The sequence below is a fragment of the Grammomys surdaster genome, unplaced genomic scaffold (assembly GCF_004785775.1).
Source record: "Grammomys surdaster isolate TR1022 unplaced genomic scaffold, NIH_TR_1.0 126391, whole genome shotgun sequence".
Classification (NCBI taxonomy): domain Eukaryota; kingdom Metazoa; phylum Chordata; class Mammalia; order Rodentia; family Muridae; genus Grammomys; species Grammomys surdaster.
Window position 1 is genome coordinate 15527068 of NW_021621185.1, and position 25347 is coordinate 15552414.

The window sequence follows — 25347 nt, forward strand, 5'->3', positions numbered from 1 at the left end:
TATATAGGTTTTCCTGGATGAAATGGATCATACTGTATTATTGTTGTGTGGAAGGAACTGTCCATATTTGAATGTGAATGCCTGAGGCTGAGAAGAGTAGTTGTACCAAGTATCCATGAGTCATACCCTCAGCCTCAGGCACGCCTGTGTTTTGTTCCACTGTTGCCTGTAAATACATGTCACTGTGGAGAATTTGGAGACCATCATGGTCTTTCTTTTTGGTGACTTTTTTTGGGGGGGTAGGGTCTGGGTGGATGTTTAAAGAATCCTTCTGTGTTAAGTAATTTAATATATCAGTATCTGTTGCTCTGTGTGTTTTTCAAGATGTAGACACAGCCCTTCAGTGGACACCTCTTTCACTTACAATGTCCTCTGCACCCCCTTTTTGACAGTCTTCATTGTATCCTTTGCTTCCCATCCGTTGGGCTGTCTAGTTCTCCAGAACCGACTTCGTGTGCTGTGTTACCCAGGGTTCAGATCCACCATATGTCTGCCCGTTTCTGAATTGGTGGCTGTTGCTTAGAAGCCTCAGGGGTTTTCCTAATTTGCTTGGTATTGATCACAGTGGCGCTGGCTACTGTCCTAAAAGTGATGGAAGACTGTATTTGAACTTTCTGCAGTTTCTCTGTCAGTATGGACCTCCATTTCTTGTCTGATTAATGATGGATAATTTTGGGGGGGGGTCTTTCTCCATATGCAAAATGTGCAAAGGACATTTTATGGTAATTAAAACACCATTTGAAGATACCAAAAAAATGTTTTTTTTTTTTCTCATTTGGTTTCTCTTAACCATGTTCACATGGGTGACATTTCACCATTTGGGATGCATGTGTAATAATTTTACTTACAAATACCTTACTGATGGACATATAAGTAATTTATTTATAATTCCTTAAAATAATTGTGCAAATCTCATCTAGGCTTGGTGGTATATCTCCGTGACGCAGCACTTAGGAGGCAAAGGAGGGAGTACCCGAGGTCAAATTGGGCTGCACAGCAAGAGATATTATTTCCAAAAGAAATATACACACCTTGAAGGATATCAAGGGAAACATATAAATGGGAAAATATATTATTTCTATAGATTGTGATATATATTTATATTTATTTTAATATGACTACTATCCAAAATTGACCTATAGAATATGAGTATGTGTTAGCAGGTTTTTATAGAAATTATCAAAATGCATATATAAACAGGAAAGATGTAAAATGGCTAAAAATGATTCTGAAAAAGAACCAGCTTGCACATCACACTAATGGGATCTCAAGACATGCTTCAAAAGTTAGTGTTGGGATGTGTTGTGTCATTGGCAGAGAGTGAGCACAGAGATCAACAATATAGCAGAAAGGTTTACAATGTCAACCAATGTCAACTTACAACCAATGTTGACCAATGTCAACTTACATTAATCCTTCTACAAAAGCTTGTTAAACTTGTCTTTTAATCACATAGTCCTGTGAGTTTTGACAAGCATATTCAGTTACAGAAACATGACTGTAATTAGTGGCTGTACAGCTCATGTGGAGAGCGTTGACCCTCTCTGGAGGAAAGGCACCTTTCTGTCAGCTGCCCTCTCCCTGTACCATTTCTTTTGGTTTGAAGTCTGCTGGCAGTGAGTTCTCAGGTTTTCCTATTGTTTCTCTGAAGAACCCCCTTTTTCTTCCTAAATTTTTCTTTAGAAAATAATCATTGTTTCTTCTTGGAGCTGCTTTTATATGTTTTATCTTAGATTTTCTATGGTTTTGCTAGGATGTGTTCAAGTATAATTTATTTTTGTCTTTGAAATGTATTGTGTTTATTATTATTAATGTGTTTGTGAAAATGTGTATGTGTATATGTGTGTATGTGTGTGTGTATGTGTATGTGTGTGTTAGATTTATTGCTCATAGCTTAGACAGATAATGCCAGACCAAACGGTTCCATGGGGGGGGGGGAGTTTATTCAGGAGATAGGGCATAGGTGGGGAGAGAGATGGAAGAAGATGGTGGGGGAAGAGAGAGGGAAGAGAGAAGTGGAGGCTGGCCATCACCACGTGGAGAGAAGGGGAAAGGAAGGAGGGTGAGGAAGGAGCAAGAGAGAGAGAGGAGGAGGCAGGCAACCCCTTTTATAGTGGGCAGGCCTACCTGCCTGTTGCCAGGTAACTGTGGGGAGGAGCATACCTGGCTGCTGCCAAGTAACTGTGGAGGTGGAGTTTAGACAGAATACTAACAGTATGTATGTGTGTGTGTGTATGTGTCTGTGTCTGTGTGTATGTGAGTATGTGTGTAGACACTAATATCTTTTGCACTGCTGCTCTCCCCTGGTTGCCACAAAGTTCCATTAAATCTGTATAAACACAGGCTTGATCAGTGGTCCTTTAGAGTCAGAAGGGACCATGGCAGTTTTCAGTGTCCCAACTGGATGTAGTAAAAAGATGACATATACATGATGTCTTAGTTAGGGTTTTACTGTGAACAGATACTATGATTGTCAGACCCTGAAAGGCAGCCTGATTTCTTGTTGAGTTAGGTTTGAAACCCCAGTGACCCAGCAGCTGATCCCGCAGGGTCCCCTGCAAGTCGTGGTAGGCTTTTGCCACTCTCCCAGACTCCAGGCTTCTGACATGAGGCTGAAGTCCTCTATAGATTTGTGTCCTTTTGACATGTAGGGCAAAGCCCCCAGCCCCTCCACAGGTAGAAGGCATGTAGCCTCAAGACAGATGTCCACATTAATGAGGGACCTAAGGGCCAGAGGGCGTAGCCAATTAAGCATTCCTTTCCAGACACTCCTCCTTGCAAAGGGTGTTTAACCTCAGGCTCTCCCTGAGAAAACTGGGTACAGTTTTTCATCTACTTTCCACCATGACACTAAAAGCCTTAAAACCATGGACTGTTTCTCTTTCATTGGGATCCACCATGGGGAACAATGGAGAAGGTTTTGACCTACAGAGACACCATCTAATCTCCCGCAGAAGTCCTCTCTGCATTTCTAGCCAAGTCGACCACCAACCCAAGCAAGCTGGCCACAGTGCCAAGCGAGACTCTCATCCCTGCGGGACACAGCTGGAGCTTCTCTCCTCCTTTGGCCGTGGGCCAATCTGGTCCACATGTCCCCACTTTGTTCTCGACCCTTCTGCAGCTCCCATAACCCGATGTGGGTGCCCAAGAGCTCGAGAACCAGATGAGCTAGCTCCAGCTCCCCCCGGGACCTCAGACTGTGATCCCCACCCCATGAGCAGTGCCAGTGTGGAGTGAACACACTCAAACTCTGTCTTTCCGAGCGCCCCCAGCCCTGTGGTGGGGCAGACTCAGGACACACATTAACCCAACAATGACCAAGGCAACTCTTATAAGGACAACATTTAATTGGTGCTGGCTTACAGACTCAGAGGTTCAGCCCATTGTCCTAAAGGCAGGAACCTGGCAGCATCTAGGCAGGCGCGATGCAGGAGAAGCTGAGAGTTCCACATCTTCATCTGAAGGCTGCTAGCAGAATACTGACTTCCAGGCAGCTAAGATGAGGGTCTTACAGCCCACACCTACAGTGACACACCCACTCCAACAAGCCCACACCTCCAAATAGTGCCACTCCCTGGGCCAAGTTTGTACAAACCATGACACATGAGAAAGAACTAAGGGTCAACTGCTCCAAAAGGAACTTGAGCAACAGAGGGTGACTTTTCCCACTCTCCCCCAGCACATTAAAACAATAAAGTGTGTTAAGTGTTATCAGATTGAGCCCTGCAAGTTAGAGGATAGCCAAGCTGCTGATATCCAGACAATGACTGGATTCCTCATGGCTTTTTGTATATTGCCTTATTCTAGGTAGCTAGAAATATCAATTACTGCTGTGGACTCCAGCCTGAGGGTGGGGTAGCTTGCTGACTTTCTAGTGGAATTAGCCACAGTGTCAACAACATCATTGGTAATGGAGACAGATCTCAGCCAGACAGTGGTAAACACCAGGCTGTGGGCCCCAACTTGGGGTGCTGGAAGGTTCCTGACCTCTGGGCTGTGCCTCTCACCTTTTATCATCCAAACCAGTAGTGATGATAGTTTCCTGATTTCTAGAACCACAAATTATTTGTTTCTGAAATGGTTCTGTGTAGCACACAACCATAAATTTTAGCAGCAAACACATGTGTAAGCGTTTATTACTTGTCTGTCTGAGGTTGGCTAAGTGATTCTACCCTGCAGGCTAGCTGATCACTATCTAGGCTGGTTTTCACTGTGGCAATTGGACTCTGTCCTCCTAGGCTCTGGCGTGTGTTCTCATGGTGACCACAGGCCTGTGAGAGGAATGGGGTGGAATATGCAGGGCCTCATGAGCCTGGCTTCAGCACGAGCTTAATCACTTCTGCCCTGTAAGTCGCCTTGAGTGGGGACATGTATCCCACGCTCAGTGGAAGTAGCTCTAAGTCACAGGCCATGGGCTCTGGATAACAGGAAGCATTAAAGCTGGGAGCTGGAGGTGCTCTGAGCCTGCCCCACCAGGCCATACTCCTCCTTGGTGGGTCCTCCAGCCCTTCTTGCAGTGTTCACACCGGTCTCATGCATTAACTCTCTGTTGTAAGTATCTACAGCGATATCTTATTTCTTGATTGGACATTGTCTGTGTCAGTTACAGCTTATACATTCTGATTGGACACTATCTGAGACAGTTACATCTTATATGTATTGCTGTGCTTACCTCCCTTTGTTGTCACCGGAAATCACCAACTCTTGGTAGCCTGAAACAATTCAGATTTATCTTACTTCTCTCTCGGTCAGGATTCTGATGGGCTTGGCTGCCAGGCTTCTCTGGGAGGTCTCCTAAAGCTAAAGTCAAGGTCTTGACAGGGGTGTGCTTATTCCTGCAAACTTTTGGGAAGGATCTGTGTCCTGACCATGCTGGTTATAGACAGAGAGCACCCTGGGTTGAAGGACTGAAGCCTTTTGCAGGCATTCTTAGCTTCTGCAGGTTGCTCACATCCCTCGGCCATGGCTTCCTTCCTCTATCTTATAAACTACCAACAATGGGTCTCAAGATTTCCTGTCCCCTCTTCTGCTTTCCTCGTCATCATGAGGTGATATTGAGCTAGTTCCTCTCCCCATAACAAGGTCATGTCACCACATCAGCGACATATCCACAGGTTTGGAGATTAGGGTGTGAATCTTTTTAGAGTTATTATTCACAGCATTGCTCATAATCTCACCTCTTGCTGGAAAATGAGCTCCGTGAATTCGGAGATCATGCTGATATTTGTGAAGGCATCTCAAGCACCTAGACCCAAACATAGACAGGCAGAAGCATAAATAAAGAAACAAAGCTTTGGTCTTGGGTTCCTTCTGGTCTGTGCCCAAGCATTGAGCAGATCTTGGGCCTCAACTCTAACCCCAGCAGCAACACCCACCCTAAACAGTTCTGACACAACCAAGATAATAGGAAAGACAGGTAGCACTAAGGAGATGCAGATGGCGAAAGGCAAGCACAAGAACATAAGCATCAGCAACCCAGGGTACTTGGCATCATCAGAACCTAGTTCTTCCCACAATAGAAAGTCCTGAATTCCCCCATATCACCAGGAAAACAAGATTCAGATTTAAAATCACTTCTAGTGATGATGATAGAGGACTTTAAGAAGGACATAAATAACACTCTCAAAGAAATTGAGGAGAACACAGATAAGCAGGTAGAAGCCCTTAAAGAGAAAACACAAGAAATCCCTTAAAGAGTTATAAGAAAACACAACCAAACAGGTGAAGGAATTGAACAAAACCATTCAGGACATAAAAATAGAAGTAGAAAAAATAAAGAAATCACAAACGGAGACTATCCTGGAGATAGAAAACCTAAGAAAGAAATTATGAGTCATAGACGGAAGCACCACCAGCAGAATACAAGAGATAGAAGAGAGAATCTTGGGTGCAGAAGATACATAGAAAATATTGACACAACTGTCAAAGAAAATGCAAAAAGTTCTTAACCCAAAGCATTCAGGAAATCCAGGACACAGTGAGAAGACCAAACCTAAGGATAATAGGTATAGAAGAGAGTGAAGATTCCCAACTTAAAGGGCCAATAAATATCTTCAACAAAATTATAGAAGAAAACTTCCCTACCCATAAACATACAAGAAGCCTAAAGAACGCCAAATAGACTAGACCAGAAAAGAAATACCTCCTGTCACATAATAATCAAAACACCAAATGCACAAAACAAAGAAAGAATATTAAAAGCAGTAAGAGAAAAAGGTCAAGTAACATGTAAAGGCAGACCTATCAGAATTACACCAGACTTCTCACCAGATACTATAAAAGCCAGAAGATCCTGGACAGATGTCATACAGACCCTAAGAGAACACAAATGCCAGCCCAGGCTACTATACCCAGCAAAACTCTCAAGTACCATAGATGGGGAAACCAAGATACTCCATGACAAAACCAAATTTACACAATATATTTCCACAAACCCAGCATTTTTACAAAGGATAATAGTGGGAAAGCTCCAATACAAGGAAGGAAATTACACCCTAGAAAGAGCAAGAAAGTAATCCTTTTCCAACAAATCCAAAAGAAGATAGCCACACATAGATAATTCCACCTCTAATAACAAAAATAACAGGAAGCAACAATCACTGTTCCTTAATATCTCTTAACATCAGTGGACTCAATTCCCCAATAAAAAGACATAGACTAATGGACTGGATATGTAAACAGGACCCAGCATTTTGCTGCACACATGAAACCCACCTCAGTGAAAAAAACCAGACACTATCTTAGAGGAAAAGGCTGGAAAACAATTTTTCAAGCAAATGGTCCTAAGAAACAAGCTGCAGTAGCCATTCTAATATAGAATAAAATCGACTTTCAACTTAAAGCTATCAAAAAGGATAAGGAAGGACGTTTCATACTTGTCAAAGGAAAAGTCAACCAACATGAACTCTCAATTCTGAACATCTATGTGCCAAATGCAAGACTATCCACTTTCATAAAAGAAATCTTACTAAAGCTCAAAGCACACATTGCACCTCACACAATAATAGTGGGAGACTTCAACACCCCACTCTCAGCAACGAACAGATCATGGAAACAAACTAAACAGAGATACAGTGAAACTAAGAGAAGTTATGAACAAAATGGATTTAACAGATGTCTATAGAACATTTCATCCTAAAACAAAAGAATATGCCTTTTTTTCAGCACCTCATGGTACCTTCTCCAAAATAGACCATATAATTGGTCACAAAACAGGCCTCAACAGATACAAGAAAACTGAAATAATCCCATGCATCTTATCAGATCACCATGGTCTAAGGCTGGTCTTCAATAACGACAAAAACAATGGAAAGCCCCCATTCACATGGAAACTGAACAACACTCTAATCAATGATAATGTGGTCAAGGAAGAAATAAAGAAAAAAATTAAAGACTTTTTAGAATTTAATGAAAATGAAGACACATTATACCAAAACTTATGGGACACAATGAAAGCAGTGCTAAGAGGAAAACTCATAGCTCTAAGTGCTTACAAAAAGAAACTGGAGAGAGCATACACTAGCAGCTTGACAACATACCTGAAAGCTCTAGAACAAAAAGAAGCAAGCACACCAAAGAGGAATAGACAGCAGGAAATAAACTCAGGGCTGAAATCAACCAAGTAGAAACAAGAAAAACTATACAAAGTATCAATAAAACCAGGAGCTGGTTTTTTTGAGAAAATCAACAAAATAGATAAACCCTTAGCTAGACTAATCAGAGGGTCGAGAGACAGTATCAAAATTAATAAAATCAGAACTGAAAAGGATGATATAACAACAAAAACTGAGGAAATTCAAAAAAATCATCAGATCCTACTACAAAAGACTAAACTCAACAAAATTGGAAAATCTGGATGAAATGGACAATTTTCTAGACAAATACCAGTTACCAAAGTTAAATCAGGCCCAGATAAACCATCTAAACAGTCCCATAACCCTGAAAGAAATAGAAGCAGTCATTAAAAGTCTCCCCACCAAAAAAAGTCCGGGACCAGACAGTTTTAGTGCAGAGTTCTATCAGACCTTCCAAGAAGACTTAATACCAATTCTCTATAAACTGTTCCACAAAATAGAAACAGAAGAAACACTACCCAATTCATTCTATGAAGCCACAATTACGCTCATACCTAAACCACACAAAGACCCGACAAAGAAAGAGAACTTCAGACCAATCTCCCTTATGAATATCGATGCAAAAATACTTAATAAAATTCTTGCAAAGAGAATCCAAGAACACATCAAAACAATTATTCATCATGATCAAGTAGATTTTATCCCAGGAATATTACAATGGTTCAATATACGGAAATTCTTCAATGTAATCCACTATATAAACAAACTCAAAAAAAAAAAAAAAGCCTCGTGATCTTCTCACTAGATGCTGAGAAAGCATTTGACAAAATTCAACACCCCTTCATGATAAAAGTCTTGGAAAGACCAGGAATGCATATTCCATGACAGGTAAGGAAGGCATTCTTGTCAGAAGACAGGCTCAGTCTTGTTAACGAAATAAAGAAGGGGGAGAGGTGGAGAACCTTTGGGGCTGCTTGGCAGGAAGCTGACATGGGCCAAGGACAAGGAAGTGGGCTGCTTGACAGGAATATGACATTGGCCAAGGACAAGGAAGTTGTAGGCTTCAGGCAGGAATATGACAATAGGCTACAACAAAGAAGTAATCTCAAGCAGGAATCTAAATATTAGGCTAGAACAAAGAAGTAATTTCAGACTGGAATCTAAATTTTAGGCTAGAACAAGGAAGTAGGCTTCAGACATGAAAATGACCTTCGGCTAGGACAGGGAAGTAGGCTCAGGTACTTTGGTCGTCCTGATAAGCCCTTAGAAACAGTGATCATTGGAGTGTTCATGTAATTGGGTTTAATGCCTTGCTTTTTCTTTGACTATTTGTGTTTATTGTATTGCTTGTTCCTTGACTATTTGCATCTATTGTATGGCTAGACCCTCAACCTAGAACTGACCTTAATATATGCATGCAATCAAAATTGTATAAAAGCATAAAGGAAGAGGAAGTATAGGATAGGAGTTCTAGGGAAGGGAAATGGGGAAAGGGGATGATATCTGTATTGTAAATAAGTAAAATATCCAATTAGGAAAAAAGAAACAAAGCTTTTGAAGAGTTCAAAATTAAGTTGTTGGTGTTTGTTTTACCACTAATACTCCTCCATCTTGTTTCTTCATATATAAAATATAGTTAATTGTACTTATTTCTGGGGCTTTTCTATTGTTGAAGGTTACATTAGGTAACTCATATGATATCTATGTTTAGAACATAAAATGTGGCCAGGCAGTGGTGGCACATGCCTTTAATCCCAGCACTTGGGAGGCAGAGGCAGGGGAATTTCTGAGTACGAGGCCAGCCTGGAACAGAAAGAGTTCCAGGACAGCCAGGGCTATACAGAGAAACCCTGTCTCAAAAGAAAAGAAAAAAAGAAAAAAGAAAAAAAGCAGCCAATGCTCTTGTCTGCTGAGCCATCTCTAGAACATAAAATGTGGTTCTGCCCCCCCACACCCCCTCTCTCATATTCACCCTATTCAGCCAGAGATAACTATCTTTTCTCTTCTGGAGAATTAGGTTTATTACAAATGATTGCCAATAAAGCATTTCATATTCAAGTATGACTTGGGATAGAAGAATAAAAGCCTTTAGACTAAACTCTGTTGAGAAAGAAAGAATTTCAAAATACTTTTCAGGAGCATGACCCCAAGGACAAGGCCACAGAGTGTCTTTCCTGGATGGAGGGGCTTGCTTCCCATAGTCATGAGTGCACTGTGTGCCTTAGAACTTTGGGGAAGAAGAGAAGATGGAGATTATAAGAAACATGAAAATGAAGTAAAGAGTTTACCCTTCCAGTGTGAATAGTCATAATGGAACCAGAGACTGGAAGATGGAAGAGGAGGAGAAAGAAGAGGAGAAGGAGGAAGAGTGGGGGGGAGGAATATTGGGGGGAGGAGGAGGAATCAAAGCCCAGGAGAGGGGACAAAGCTGGGGAGGGAAGACTGGGGTGGGTAAGAACCTGATAGCATGTTTTCCTGGGCATAGTTTGGTTGAAGCTTCTGTGTTTCTAAGACAGTGTCCTATAGAAATTTCATATGAACCATATGCATAACTCTAAATGTTTTCAACAGCTACATTTTAAAAGTAAACCAAAACAAATAATGCTTAGGTATAGAAAAGAACAGAAAATGTGTATTTTTGCTTTAATGGTTTCTAAACAGAGCTGACAAAACAGGAAGAAGTTAGGAATGAACCAAACCTTAGTCATGTACAGAGAGAACCACTGTGTGGCACTGACATGAGCCACTAGCTCTTTACTAGGAAACCCAACCAAGACCAGACCTTGCTTTGTTTCCTCTTGTGGCCTTTTTGTGTATTAGATTAGTGGATCTCAAGATTTCAGGATGCAGGCACATCCTTAGGGCACTTCCTTAATGAGGTTTAATTATAAGTCTACTTAGGGAAATAGACAGGGAGTTGTCTCTGGCCATATGGCCCGCCTCTGTGGAAACTAGGGCACAGTCCAGGGTGCAGCTGTGTCCCCTCTGTCCTGCTGAGCTGCATGTCTGCCTTGCTGTTGGGGTGCTTGGAGTATCTCAACATGCTGCTTAGAGGAGGCAGAAAGCAGTCCATTATGGAGTCCTCAGTAGGAAACAGCACTCTGGGATGATTGCTGTAGTTCCCAAGTACTGCTAGGAGTCCACACTTTCCCCAGGGCATCTACACACCAGGAAGGGGAAGATGGAGTCCTGGGGTGTGGGGTAGTGAGGTTTGAGACACTCCTTGTTTGTTCAAACTGCTTTATTTGATGGTGGATGTGAATGCATACACCTTACTCAAGGGTGAACCAGGGATTAAATACCTTTTACTGGAAGGAATGCCCAGGAAGGGAAGCTCATTGGCTGAACAACCAAGGCCTATCTAGTATCTCATTAGCATAGACGCCTTCAGAGTTTTATGCTAGTGACTGATTGCCATGGTCCTCTCAGTGGGGTGTTGTGATTAGTGTTCCAGAGCAGGTCAAGTTAGGCAGGAAGTGGCCCCACTCCTATGGTTCTCAATTCTGAGATTCATGGAGTCTGAGCTCATTCAACCTTACCAGTTCTTCTGTTTGCTGGCACAGTCCACTTGCCCCACACTGTCCCAGGAGCTGCTTTGGTGACATGGCTAGCCAATATCCAGTGGTTGACTTCAGTGAGCGCTGTGGGTCCCTGTGGGGCTCACTACGGGAGAGACACACCTTTGCCTCTGTGCTACTTGAGCAGCCTGTCTCAATGTCAGTGTCGGATGCTTTCTTCTGGCTGGTCAGCCGTCACCACCAGTAGAAAAGCCTTTACTGGATGGTTTGGTTGCTGAGGGGGCCGCAGGCTTTCACTGATCTATCAGCAGTTTTTTTGCTCTATCAGTGGTGGGTCAGATGTTGCCACTCTTGGTTACACTCAAGCAGGGATTGTAACTGAGATGGGGTCAAGGGGAAATTCGGAAAATGGCTGGTCCATGATGTGGTCGATACCATCTGCTGAGGTGGGTCATGCAAGTATCTGCAATTGTTTTATTCTTTATGGTTAGTCATCTTTCTATCTCCCTTTGTTCAAAATGATAGTTCTATCCATCATTTTGACTACCCAGAATACCAAAATATCAGGACACGTAAACAAAGAAAACCATCACTACCAACAAAATCCTAGTACAGGCCACAATAAACAAACAAACAAACAAACAACAACAACAACAAAAAGAAAGACACCAATTTCAGTAACTTTTCTTAAAATCCAGTATATCCTCAATTATTTCTTCACACAGTCAATTGAAAACAAGGTATTTTATTTTTTACTTTTGTCTTGGTCCTTGAAAACTGATGTGCATTTGATACAGCATATATAAATTAAAAATAAACTCTTTTCTAGTTCATAACGAGGACCAGGAAGATGGCATAGAGGGTGAGGTGCTTGCTGCATAAGCCTTACAGCCTGAGTTCAATCCCTAGGACCCACATAAAGGTAGAGAGACAAAGTTGTCCTCTGGCCTCAACTGTGTACCCTAGCATGCACACACTCATGACCACCACCACCTCTGCCTCCACCACTGATAACAACAACAACAATAAGTTCTAGTATACACAAAAGCTTCTAGAATCCCTGCATAGCACATATAGACTCTGCACTGGATGATGCAGCTGTAATAAAGACTTCATACATGGATTCCATCTAGAATGTAAAGGCAGCACTGCTCCTGGTTTATACTCCATGACTTGGGTATAGAATGTAGAAATTCTAGAAGTTCCCCTGTGTTTAAGTAAGGAGACAGAAGAGAGGTTTGCTGATTGAGTCTTAAAGTCAGGCTTGACAGACTCTGTGTTCGTGGACACCACAACTGATAGTATCAAGGACCACAGAATGCAGAGGCAGATCATCCCACATCATCACAAAAGGCCTGACATCTCAATGGTTGCCTGTCTAAGAGCTGACCTGAGCATTCACACTGAACCTAAAGCCAAATGGGTACAAATGCAATCTTGGACTCACATTCTTCTCATCTCTTCTATACCCAGCTGTGTGTGGAAGGTATGCCCAAAAAGGCAGAACCCAGACTACAGACCCTAATGTGTAGATTCAGCTGTGAGACCCTACCCTACGGAGAATGAACCAGGGGGAAGCCTGCATGGGCCCTGGAAGTGAACAGGAGAAATCAGGGGAAACTGCTCCAATGCCTTGGGTAGCTGAAGTGAGAGGCACGGAAGTGGAGGTTTAGAACTCAGTGGGCAGATATCCCAGCTCTGGGCTTTTTGTCCTTTGGAGTGGTTGTGGCTAGAAGGACAGAGGATGCTCCCTCGGGGCATGGTCCACCCTTGCTCAAGTCTCCAAGGATTTGAGTCCTCTGTTCTGTCACTAACTCCAAATAAATGGACCAGAGGTAAAAAGGGGACAATCTTTTTACTGCCAATGTGCTGTGAAGAGCCAGTCATAAGGGACTGTGTTTATTAAAAGTGGCTCCATATTGTAAGATACCAAGCTCGGATTCCATTTGTTTTTTTCTCTCACATGATTCAATGGCTGAGAGCAAAGGTGGAGATTGTTAGACAAATAAAACCAATTTCGTAGGCAGCATTTTCTTTGCGTATTTGAGTGTACTGTTTAAATCTGGTGCAAGTTCTACTGCATATGCACAATGCCTTAAGAACTCAAATTTAGGTAATAAGTTGATGACCTAGTAATGAGCAAGTAGTGGCAACCACAGCCATGCTATACCAACCCTCCCCATGCAGAATTCCCACAGACACTGAAAGTTTCTGGTCACCATTCCAACAAATCTCTGCCTGCTTCAGATATCACCTCCTGAGTGCCAGGATGCCCCCCTGCACTTTCTAAACAACTGGGTAATTTAGAAGTTCTTCTTATCTCCTCAGGCTCAGTAATCCCCTAGAAGACTCTGAAAACTCAAGAAAGTAGTACACTGGATTATAGCTTTGTTGGAGATAACACAAACCGAGACCAGCAGGCACCACTAAGGAGGAAGCTGAGTCCATGGAGCTTTCGGGTTGTTTATAGTCCACAGCATGATTGATAGATACACTGGGTAATGGCCTGTGCCACATGTCTGAAGCGACAACCTTAGAATGGAGTGATTAATCTTCCTGGCATAGCCAACCTCCACCTTGAATCATCTCAGAAGTGTACATTCAGGCCCAGTCCGAGGTGCCCACAATGAATAATACCCTCCTGCTTAGGGAACGAGTGAGTTCGAAGCTACCTCTCAGAACTAGAGACAAAAGCCACCTCACATCAGTGATGGTGGTAAAGATGACTACGGTACCAATATTAGTGTATCTCTCTCTTCTCACTTCAGAGATACATCACTTCGATCAGTTAAATGCTCATCTTTTGAGAGAATACCTAAGATGTTATAGGCATGGCCATTTTTAAGTGTGGATTTGCCCTTAGATCCTGTATTAGGATAGAGAGTGCCCAGGGCCTCAGCATCAACTAAAAGGCTTCCTGGTTGCTTGATTCTCCCCCATAAATGCCCTGCAATCTCATAAAACTATTCATTTATTTTCTTGTAAATGCTTCTGTTGCTAACTAGTCCTTGGGCATTTTTCCAGTGGAAAATGGAGTTGTTGGCTTTCCCTGGTTCCTGTTCACCACCCAATAAGTTAAAAGATGAATAAATAATTACCATAGACCATACTGATGGAATACAGGAGGACTGAAAGCAGGAAAATATTAAACTCATCAAAAATCACTGAGATCAGTGGAGGGAAAGAAAACTGCAAAAGGAGATGCAAAGACTGAAGCAGGAAGACACAGCATCTAACAAGGAGCTGTCTTATTGAGAACGTGTCACCTCAGAGCCAACATAAAGTCTGCAGATGGGGCGCACCTGCCTCCTGAGAACCTCATGATGTGAAATCAAGCATCAGAGCCCGGAATGGAAGCAGAAAAACCCTCTGAGACACTTCAGTAAATGAACTCTCAGCTTGCAAAACAACAGGTGCATCTCTACAGAGATGTGGCCCCTTCCCCCACCCCATAGCACCACATCCTGAAACTGCAGCACTGCTCTGGCCTCTCTGATTAAACCTCTTCCTTTGGTCACTCTTAAAGTAGTTGGTTTCCAGCACGAATCCTCCCTCCTCCCCTGAAATTAAATCTGCTAGCTTTGGCTGATGTTTAAACAGCTTAAATCTCTGGGGTCTTTTTTGGGAAAGGATAATTTTAACACAGGTGATAAATCCACCAGAATTTTGGGGCGAGAGGAGAAGCCTGGTGCAGCCCTTATCTAGCTGTTGAAGACAGGACCCAGAACTCTTGGAACAAAGCAGTAAGGAAAGGTACTAGCTGGCATTTTATAACCAACAGATGAACCCAACTCAGCCTGCAGGCACAGTGCAAATAGTTATTGAGATCTGCAACCCGAGGAAGCAGCTGTGGAGAAGAGGTCTCTAACTGAAGCTCTGTCAGCTCAGAACCCCACCTTTTCACCAGGTATCCCTGTGTCAATCATCTCGTGGTACAGAAGAACGATTTTGCAAGCTTCCATCCATAGGCGGTAGCCACCCTCTTTATTCCTCTGTAATAGAATTGTTGATCCCAAGAGTACACACAGACATCATCAGAAAGATTACTCCAGAAATTTCCCACTTCTTTTTCCAAATGGTGGTGTTCCAGGGACGAGTTTAAGCTTTCTGCTCATCAGAACAGAAGCCAACAATGACTTAAGGAAAAAGGAAGCTGGAACATGGTAATAAGCTATGACCCAACCCGGAGTGGAGCATGACAGCCATGTTCCCACCCAGGATGGAACTCCTGCCCCTGCCACACTTGGGGCCTCTGTTAAGGTCTGTCACTGAGTGAAGGTTTGGCTCCCCACACCTCTCTTCTGTCTCCACATCCTTCATCTTGCAAAGACAACAATTGTGCCACTTTCAAGCCCTGGGATCTTGTTAGTCCCCTGAGAAGCTTCAGAAACACGGCTAGGAGAAATATGCTGTTCCTCGCCTGTTCACACTGCTGCTTAGTCACAAATATCAATGCTGTGAGGTAACAAACACTGAGCGGAGGCGGCAGGCGGGAGGCAGGAGGCAGGCCTCAGACTGTTTGTATTCCTGAGGGATTCTCAAAAGCAAGTGTGAAAAGAATGACAAGGTTTTTTGTTTGTTAGTTTGGTTGGTTTTTTTTTTTTGGTCCCCAACCCCCATCTTTAAAAGTACCCAAAGGGGGGGGGGGTCTCAGGTCCAGGCTGCATCAACCCCTGGAAAGTGGAGGAAGGACGCCAGACATCTACACTCTAAGCTCCCTTCTCTCCCCACCCACCCTTCCTCTCGCTATGCTCATTCTTTTTCTCATTTCCCCATAATTATGCCACCGGGGAATTGTGTGAATGTCAGTGATTGACGTATCTCACAATCCCAGAAGTACCTGGAGCCACTCTTTTAACAACAACAACAACAACAACAACAACAACAACAAAGCTTCCATTCTGTGCATTTTGCAGTGTCACCCACAGTCACCTGGTCATAATGACAGATTAGCGGAAAGCTATGGGATGTGAGACTACTTATATATTTGTTCATTCAAAAAATAGTTATCAACTATACATTATGCTCTGGACCCATAGAGACAAGATGGAGGTGTCCATGTTCTGACTTGAGGTCAGTCAACATCAATGATGTGGCCATTTTCTATCTCAGTTCATTCTAGGGCAACAGTCACCACAGTGAACATGCACTCCTTTTCAAAGTTAACAGATCCTGTTCCTACTGAGGAAATTATTAAGACTTTAAAGACATTTGAATGTTCTTGGGGCAAATGCTATTACAGAAGTCCCTGTTCTAGTTGAGAATGACTATATATGAATCATTCACAGTCAGCTTGGATTTATACGTTTGGATTGCTCATTTTCAGATGTCCTATAAGATCTGTAGCCTCATGGTTAATGGCACTCACTAGCTTCCTTAAAAACTGGGTCTCCTCTAGATACTCCACCTCAGTGAACAGCCTCTCTCCTTCCTGGTGGGCAGAGCCAGCATCCTGGATATTGGTCCTGAAGAGTTCTTCTTGCTCTCTATGTTAGTTGTTTTCTTGGTGTGATAAAATACTTGGCAAGAAGGAATAAAGGTTTTGTTCTGGCTTACAGTTCAAGGAGTGTGTTCCTGCAGAGCAGGGAAGGCCTGGTACAGAGTGGTGTCCTGCCCCTACTGGCCCACTGTCTCCATCAAGTCTCCACCTCCTGAAGGTTCCACGACCTTCCCAAATGGTGCCACAAACTAGGGATGACCAAGTTGTCCCCCATGAGTCTTTGATGTCATTCCACATACAAATTGCAACTCACATTTTCAGGCTAATCACCAAGTCCTGACTTTCCTTTAACACAGAGAAGCACAAAGCTTTGCCATTGGTTTGGCTCAGAGTCAATCAAATGCTTTAATCCCAAGCTAGAATAATAATATTAGCTGGAATAGGCTGTCAGATGCTGTCTAACATAATGCTCTGAATGGTGGCTTACTTAATGCAATTACAGCATTCACCTACAAATTACACAAGTAAGTTTTCTTTCCATATCAAACACGTTTATGATTTAAGTAAACAGCTTCTTCAGAGAACACGTTCTCTATCCTCTGGGATTACTAAAGGCTTTTAAAGCTCATGTTTTGAGAGATTAAATTACAGCTTTGCAAATAGTTGTATATCTTTACGAACCTTTTGCTCTTTCTTATTGTAGGTCTTAGCCACAGAGAAACAGAGCCATAATTAATCATTCAGAACACTTTAATCTTACTTGACACCTTTGCCCCATCTGAATTAATTTTTCATTATATTCCTGTGGTAGCTAGAATGCAAATATTCTATAAATTTTTCTTCCTCGTTTTGCTGAGAAGGGCAATAAATAACACATTTAATTTCTTAAAGTGTTTATGTCAATGGTATGATCTATTAATTTTATTGAGACTCCCATAAAACACCATGGTGAATTGTGTTCAATTTTAACTGAGGCTAATAGGCACTTGAGACTTACAATCTTTATATTACTTCAATATAACAGTTTTATGCATTTCTTGAGAAGTTTATACAATTTATTTTGATCATTTTCATTCTCATTCATCCCCCAACTTATTCCAGATCCACCCCTTTAATTCTAACCCCTCTCTAACTTGATATCATTTATCTATCTATCTATCTATCTATCTATCTATCTATCTATCTATCTATCTATTTATGTCAATACTCATGGGTGTGAACATCACTGCAGTGTGATCAGCCTACCAGGAGCCACACCCCTAATGAAAGCCATCAGTTTCCCATGACTCTTCAGTTAGAGGTGGTCTCATGGCTCACTCTGTATTCTTAACATTCCCTACACATCTTCCTATAACAGCTATACTGCCCTGGTATAATTTGCCAAGAACAGTGACCAACAGTCTCCCTTTCAGGTTCACCCTTCTAGGCAAAGCTTTTGTTGTTCCTCCTCCTCCTCCCCCTCCTCTTCCTTCTCTTCCTCCTTCTCCTCCTCCTCTTCCTCCTCTTCCTCCTTCTCCTTCTTTGCTTTATTTTGCTCATAGATGACACAGACACATTTCAGAGTGGCATTAGAACTGTGCCTCAAAGATTTGTCTTTCATCAGATGAGGACATAAAATCCCAACTATCTCTGACATGCTTAAATCTATGTGAAAATACAAATGGTTCCTGCCATCTGTCTTGTCACTAAACTGGAACCTAAATAGAATATCACTCCCCGTATCCACCGTCTCCTAACAATAGCAATGTGTTGTTGTAGAAGAGGGCATTGTGAACTGTTGTGTATGTGTGTGTGCTGGGAACTGAACCATGGTCTTCTGCAAGAGTAGCAAATGCTATTAATCAATGAGCTCCTTATCCAGCCTTTGGTGAGGTATAATCACTATCTCAAACATCTTTGTCATTCTATGTCTAAGACGTAATAAGTAGCTAATTAGTAAAAAAATGTGGACAGCTGGGAAAGGAAGAAGCGCCATGAACCTATCTCAGTGTTTTGGCATAGGAACCTGTTTGAAGACGTTCAGTTTCCCTGGGATGGATGGTGACTCACAGCTCTTAGTGTCAGCTCTTAGTATGAACACCATCCCCACTTGTGAGACTCCTGTTAGGCAACTGTACACATATTCCACAGCAGCCGACATGCAGCTCTGGGAACCCAAATACTCGATAAAGACCCTGTTCTCCAAATATCAAAAGCCTCTGTTCTGACTGTTGATCGTGATTTCCGGCTGTACATACGTGTACTCACTAACCTTCACTGTCATTTTGAAAGCCTCCAACTCCTCTGATTAAAGCAACTTTCAAGAGACTTAAAGGAACCATGTCTTTCCCTGTGCCTTGTTGTGTGCCCCATCCCACCCCCAGCTCTGTCTCTGTCTCTGTCTCTGCCTCTCTCTCTCTCTCTCTCTCTCTCTCTCTCTCTGTCTCTGTCTCTCTCTCTGTCTCTCTCTCTTTCAGTCTTCTTTTTGAAGCTAGAAATATAAGGACTTAGCAGCCATCCAAAAGCAATCGTATTTGTAAGAGAACTTAGAAAGTCACCATACATCCCAGAGAAGGGCTCACCTCAGGTAGGACTGGGGTAGACTCTAGGTTTGTATCTCAGTCTAATTCTGGATGTTTTGTACCAGTTTGAAAGAAGAAGAGGAGAAGGAAGAGGGGGGAGGAGGAGGATGGGGAAGAGGAGGAGGAGGAAGAAGGGGAGGAGGGGGAGGAGGAGGAGGAGGAGGAAGAGGAAGAGGAAGAGGAAAATTGGGAAAGACAGAACAACAGAACTCTGGTTATAATATTGTAAGATTCAAAAGTTCCATTTTCAACACAAAAATCATAAGACATAGAAAGAAACCAGAAATGATCTTACTTAAGAAAAAACTCAACAGAGACTGTCTCTGAGAAAGACCAGATGGTGAATTTACTAGACAAAACGTTTAAACAATTGTTACAAAGCTATCCAAAGGACTAAAATAAGACAGTAGAAGTTTTTTTAATGTTTGAATAAAACAGAAATATCAATAAAATATGGAAAATAGAAACAGAAATGAAAAGAATACCTAGAGATAAAAATATATAAAATGAAAATTTAAAAAAAAAGCAGATTTGAACAAGCTGCTGTGGGTCATGGAGCTTAAAGACGGCTCAACTGAATTGTCTTCTGATGAACATTGTAGGAAGACTTATGGAGTCTGGCTCTTGGGAAGCAGGTTGTGTATTTACTTAACTGTTTCCTATACTGTGCTTTTGCTTATTTCCTTAATGTGTCTCATAAGTTGGAAGTTAAGTCTGATGGCTCAGATAGATTCAGGTCATACTTTGGGACAATAAAACCTCATTGTTGATATCATAGGTTATTCTTGTCTCAGGGGAATAAAATTTGTCTCCCGGCCAGGCAGTGGTGGCGCACGCCTTTAATCCCAGCACTTGGGAGGCAGAGGCAGGTGGATTTCTGAGTTCGAGGCCAACCGGGTCTACAGAGTGAGTTCCAGGATAGCCCGGACTACACAGAGAAACCCTGTCTCAAAAGAAAAAAGAAAGAAAGAAAGAAAGAAAGAAAGAAAGAAAGAAAGAGAGAGAGAGAGAGAGAGAGAGAGAGAAAGAAAGAAAGAAAGAAAGAAAGAAAGAAAGAAAGAAAGAAAGAGAAAAAAGAAAAAATTTGTCTCCCTCCAACTCATTTTTACAGTTTTTGTTTTGATATAATTATAAACATATTTGTTTTATAATTGTAAAAATTATAGCAATTATGTAACTCTACACAATTATATAATTGTAAAAATGATAGCAAGAATCCCTTGAATTCCTTGCCTAGTTTCCCAGCAGACACCTAATGTTACCATTATACAAAATCAAAGCTAGGAAATTGGTTTTTGTTTAATGCTGTTCATTGAACTACTTACAGACTTTAATTTTTGCTGTGGTTAACATGTGTATATGTATGTGAATACAAGCATGTGACCATATTTCTATGCAATGTGCTCACGTTTGAGTCCACTTTTAATTCTTAATAAAATCCCAGGAAGATTCCATGCCAAGATAACTGCATCGCCTTGTAATGAGAGAGCACGATCTGAGCACATGAGGATTGTGCCAGCCCCTCTAGGGAAGCTAGAGTTCAAATTTAGGAGAAAACTGCTTTGGGCAAGGGGTTCACTGAACAGAACCTTCCAGGAGCCTTTTGATTATCTCAAGCCATATATTTGGTTTTGTAGAAGAGAGGGGAGAAGGCAAGGAGGACAGAAAGCATCCGTCGAGTCCCAAGTTGACATCTTTGGGGAAAGGATGTCACTCAGAACTCATTATCCTCTAACAAGAGGCTTCTTCCTTATTTCTGAGAAAAATAGAATTGGGAGTCTGAACCCAGAGACTCCTGAGATGTTCAGAACAATGCCTGCTCAGAGAGGTTGTTTGGTAGCTAGAGACCTTTGGAGGCTGTGAGGTGTAGCGCTGCTGGTTCCTAGAATCATTTATTTTAAGTTGACTGTGTTTACCTCTGTTCTGCTGCCGTCAAACTCTCTGAGTATTTGTTACCACCATCACCACTTGATGTTTGCTATGCTTGGAGGAGTTAAGGAGAAAATGTAGAGAGTCAATTTGGAGAAAGTGCTGGAAGGCGGTAAGTGTGGTTTACAGTCGGGACAGCTACTAAAATGGTAGGTAGCATGGACTGCAGAATGTTCAGCCCGTTAACAGGAATAAGTTAAGATTAGAACGGCAGTCTCCCAAATCCAGTGCTCCACACAAGGTCATCATTAAGTCGAAAGCTCTGAGGTGCTGTCTGAAGTAGGGAGATGGACTAGATTTTGCACATATTCCTGTCAGCCTCAATAATTTAATATTTTTTTCTACCAAACTAACCCACAAGCTAAACTGCCAAACTCAAGAGGACACTTGTATTTCTTATACTGCTCTCTTGACAATGTTTAATTCAATCAATAATTCCTTCCTTAAAGATTCTCTCTGTCAAGGTTAGATAAGAAAAAGAGAAACCACTTGATATTTTAAGCAAAAGGGACTTAGTCTAGGAACCAAGTACTTATTAAAATGCTGGAAGGTGTTGAAATACAGCTAGACCTCCAAGAATGTCCATCACAAGTGGACTGCAAGGGGCAGTCCAAAGTGAGAAGATATGGAAGGCACTTGAGCACACTACTATAGCTATGGTCTAAGCATAAACAAACTGCTACTGTCACCATGACAACCAGAAGCCATGAAGCTAGCTAGAAAACTTCTGTTGAAAAGTTCCACACCTCCACCTTGTGCTTGCCTAAAGATAACAGCCCCCAGCAGCAGGACTACCCCCTGCCTCAGTCCCACCCACCATCTAAATGTTGAGCAATGCTTATTGGTGCAATGCAGTTTGCACCCTGGCCTATGACTGTGCTGTCTAGAGTTGTCCAGGAATTAAAACAGAAAGGATAGAAGGTAGGGAGTGCTCATCAACTGGGCCCAACTCAGCACTTTCCTGCCTTCTGTTACGGTACAACATCTCTCTCTACTTCCAACCCTGTACTATTGTATCTGCCACGTGTGCCATACATGTTGTCCTTCTTCTGGACCACTCCTTTCTCTTTATTGTTCTGCAGTCTCTTTCTGGGAAATTGCATTCAGTGAGTATGCAAGGTTTTCAAAATTATCATCTCCAGCCAGGCCTGTTTCCCCAGTTATATTCTCATCTATAGAATCTCTGCCTGGATATGTCTTAGGTATCCTAGAGTGAACGTATCATAAGCCAGGCAGATCAGTTCCCCTCCCCAAAGGCATCTATCTAGGCTTCTGATTTCCCTATGGTAAAATGGAAAATGGTTAGATATAATCAATCTAGTGTTCTATAAGGGAAACCTGGGAATCACCCCTAACTCCTCTTCCCCCTCACTGACCAGATCTAATCAATTGCAGTCATGAGAATTATATGCTTCAAATCTCATCTCCCCAGCAGACCTCCTGAAGGGGCATCAGAGCTGACTGTCTAACCCCCAGCCTGAGCTGCCCTCATACATTGTCAGAAAACCTTGCTAGAAGCACAGCTCAGACCTCCAAAGTTCCAGTGGCTCCACTTCCCCTTAAGATGGAGTTCAGAACCATGAATATGACTTTCAAGAATAACATCCAATGTTGTGTTTCTCTGGACTATATTGTTTAAACACTAGAATTCTTCCATACTGTGAAACTACCTTCCTACCTCCTATCAACTAAAGAGCTGCTACTGAAACTGTTCTGATTGGTTGATGCTTGCACCAGTCAGATCTTTTACCGGATGGATGACTGTACATTGCCATTGTTTCCACCAGGAGAGACTTATCTCATGTCTGTGTCCCGTGTCTCAGAACTCTGCTCCAACTTGCCCCTGGAGGATACTGCTTGGGGGTTATTATAGTGTTCTTCATTGATCAGACCAGCTCAAAAACTACAGACATGTCCTCAATGAGGTCTCCTAAGTACAATGCTCTCATAGTTCATGGCAAGGGGTAACTATAAGTACCTAAGGTTGTGATCAACTACCATAGGTCAGAGCTCTCTCAATGTTTGCCTTGCCTGACCACATGTGAACACAGATTCACTTGGACTGGTTCCTAGAGAATGCAGCAAACAGTGAAACAGTAGATGGACATGCTATGCTTTGTGCAGGAACTAGTCAGGGGGTTCTTCAGGAGCAATCTGTACCCATAGGGGTGCCTGGGAGACCAGTGTGAAAGTCATCTCTATTAAGTTCTTCAATTATTGCAAGGCTTGGCCAAAACCTACCCAATGCTCTCTTGGCCTGGGCATTCACAATATTAATTTAATTCCTAAAAGTGAGCGCTAATGGGTAGGCAGTGCCAGCTAGTAATGTATGTGAATTCAGTTGAGGACTATAGATATAAAGATCTCCATCTTCTAAATGAGAAAACTGGGAGTGCATAGAGGTTAAGCTCAGTGGCTGAGCCAAAATTCCAAGCTCCCAGCTCAGCACTTAACTGCCAGCTAGAAGCCCTCATTCAACCAAGGCACTGCATTACCGTACTCTAAGGTGAAAATTTCATGATTTAGTCAATATAGAGATATTGACTAGATAAAAATCTAAGACCGTATTATAAGGGCTATGAAATTTTGCTAACACAATTGTTAGTTCAGCCAATGCTGAGAGAACAGCATCTTGAAAAGTACTGTTGAAGTCAAGTGAACTCTTTTCCTCCTGAGATGGCTTGTTATTTAATGCCTAGCAATTTAGTGGGAAAATCATTGGAACAAATTTATCAGAACTCCAGGGTATTGTTTATCTAGTGGCAGGTACATAATTGAGTAAAAACAGTCAAATCTACGAATATTTTGTACAACTCTCTTAGGAAGAGACTGAATAATATCTACAATCTAGCCAATTTAGAGGGTGAGAAAAGGCTTACATTTTAAATTTTGGAGTTTATGTGTTTATGAATTTGTATTCATGCCTCCGTTGTTAAATGTTTTTTATTTTGTCTCTGCCAATCTCTCAAGACTCTTCTCACCATTTTTCCATCCACTTTGTGTTCTAACAGTTCTTGAATCTTCAGCTCTTAAAGGTCTCGGGCCTCCAGATCCCGTTATCCTGGAACATCCTTTTCCCCACCATCTCAGTGACAGTTTTAACTTCAACAACTTCCTCCAGGAGATCGTCCCCAAGCCCTGACTGTAGATTAGCACAACCTCCTGGATGTCCCAAAGCAAAATCCTCATGGGTCATTTTGGTGGTCACTTTTTGGGGCTTGTTCTTCTTTCCAGGGTACATGCTCCATAGTGGAGAGGTAGCCTCAGTATGTGTCCTGCTGAGTCTGCAGGGCCCAGCGGAGGATCTTGAGCACATGGATAGCTTCATAGCTCTCAGAGAAATGAGCCAGAATCTATATGTAGCTCTTCAAATTACTTTCTACTTGCTGCTAAGTAAATAAAGTGTGTCTGTAGTTAAAATTGATCATTGACATTTTCCAGAAGTTCAGGTCAAATGATGGTTTAAATGGATTAAAATTGGGATTTGCAAGCAAGCTTCATGTCTCCCAGGATTTTGCTTTATGATTTTTTGAGTCAAGGTCTTATTATCCCAGGATGGCCTTGAACACCTTGTTATTTTAAAGTTGACCTTGAACCTCTAATCCTCCAGCCTCTACTTCCTGATGGCTGAGCATTTGCTTGCTGTTTGGTTTGGGCTTCTTGTTTCTTGTTTTTGAGTTTTGTTCTTTTTTCTTTTCATTTCTTTTTCCTCTTTAACATGCACATGTAGTGTTCGGTTGATCTCTGGTTCAACATGTCTTGAAATTGTCAGACCTCAGCTTGCTTAGTAATCTCATAATGTTTCCGACAGACTGTGTATCATTCACAACCTAAGGACTGGTAGGAAACTCAGCTTTCAAATGCAGTACCCAAGTGATTTCAGTCTGAAAGGTGATATGTCTGTTTTTCTAGAATCTCCTCATCTCTGGAATGCACACTGGCAAGACTTCTAGTCCAGACTTCTTGGGACCTGACTCACTTGCCTCTGAGACACAGTTAGAGACACTAAAATCTTAACAAGCCTCTTGACTACTTGACTTCAGACGCCCAGATGACTGCTCTGGAGACAAGCATGTATACTAGCCTATCTGTCCAGATGTCTGTCCAGAAGAGGACTGTCCGTGTGATACGGGTGCAAAGCTCTGGAAAGCCCCTGAAGAACACTGCTCAAGCCATAAGCAATGTGACTGTTGGCCGATGGAGCCTAACACTTCCAACTCATTCAGCATTCTGCTCAGGGACCATGGGCTAGCTCCTGTGATGACCAGGAGCCAATGACCATGCCAACCAGTGAAGATGACCACATAAATCTGATACTGTCTCCA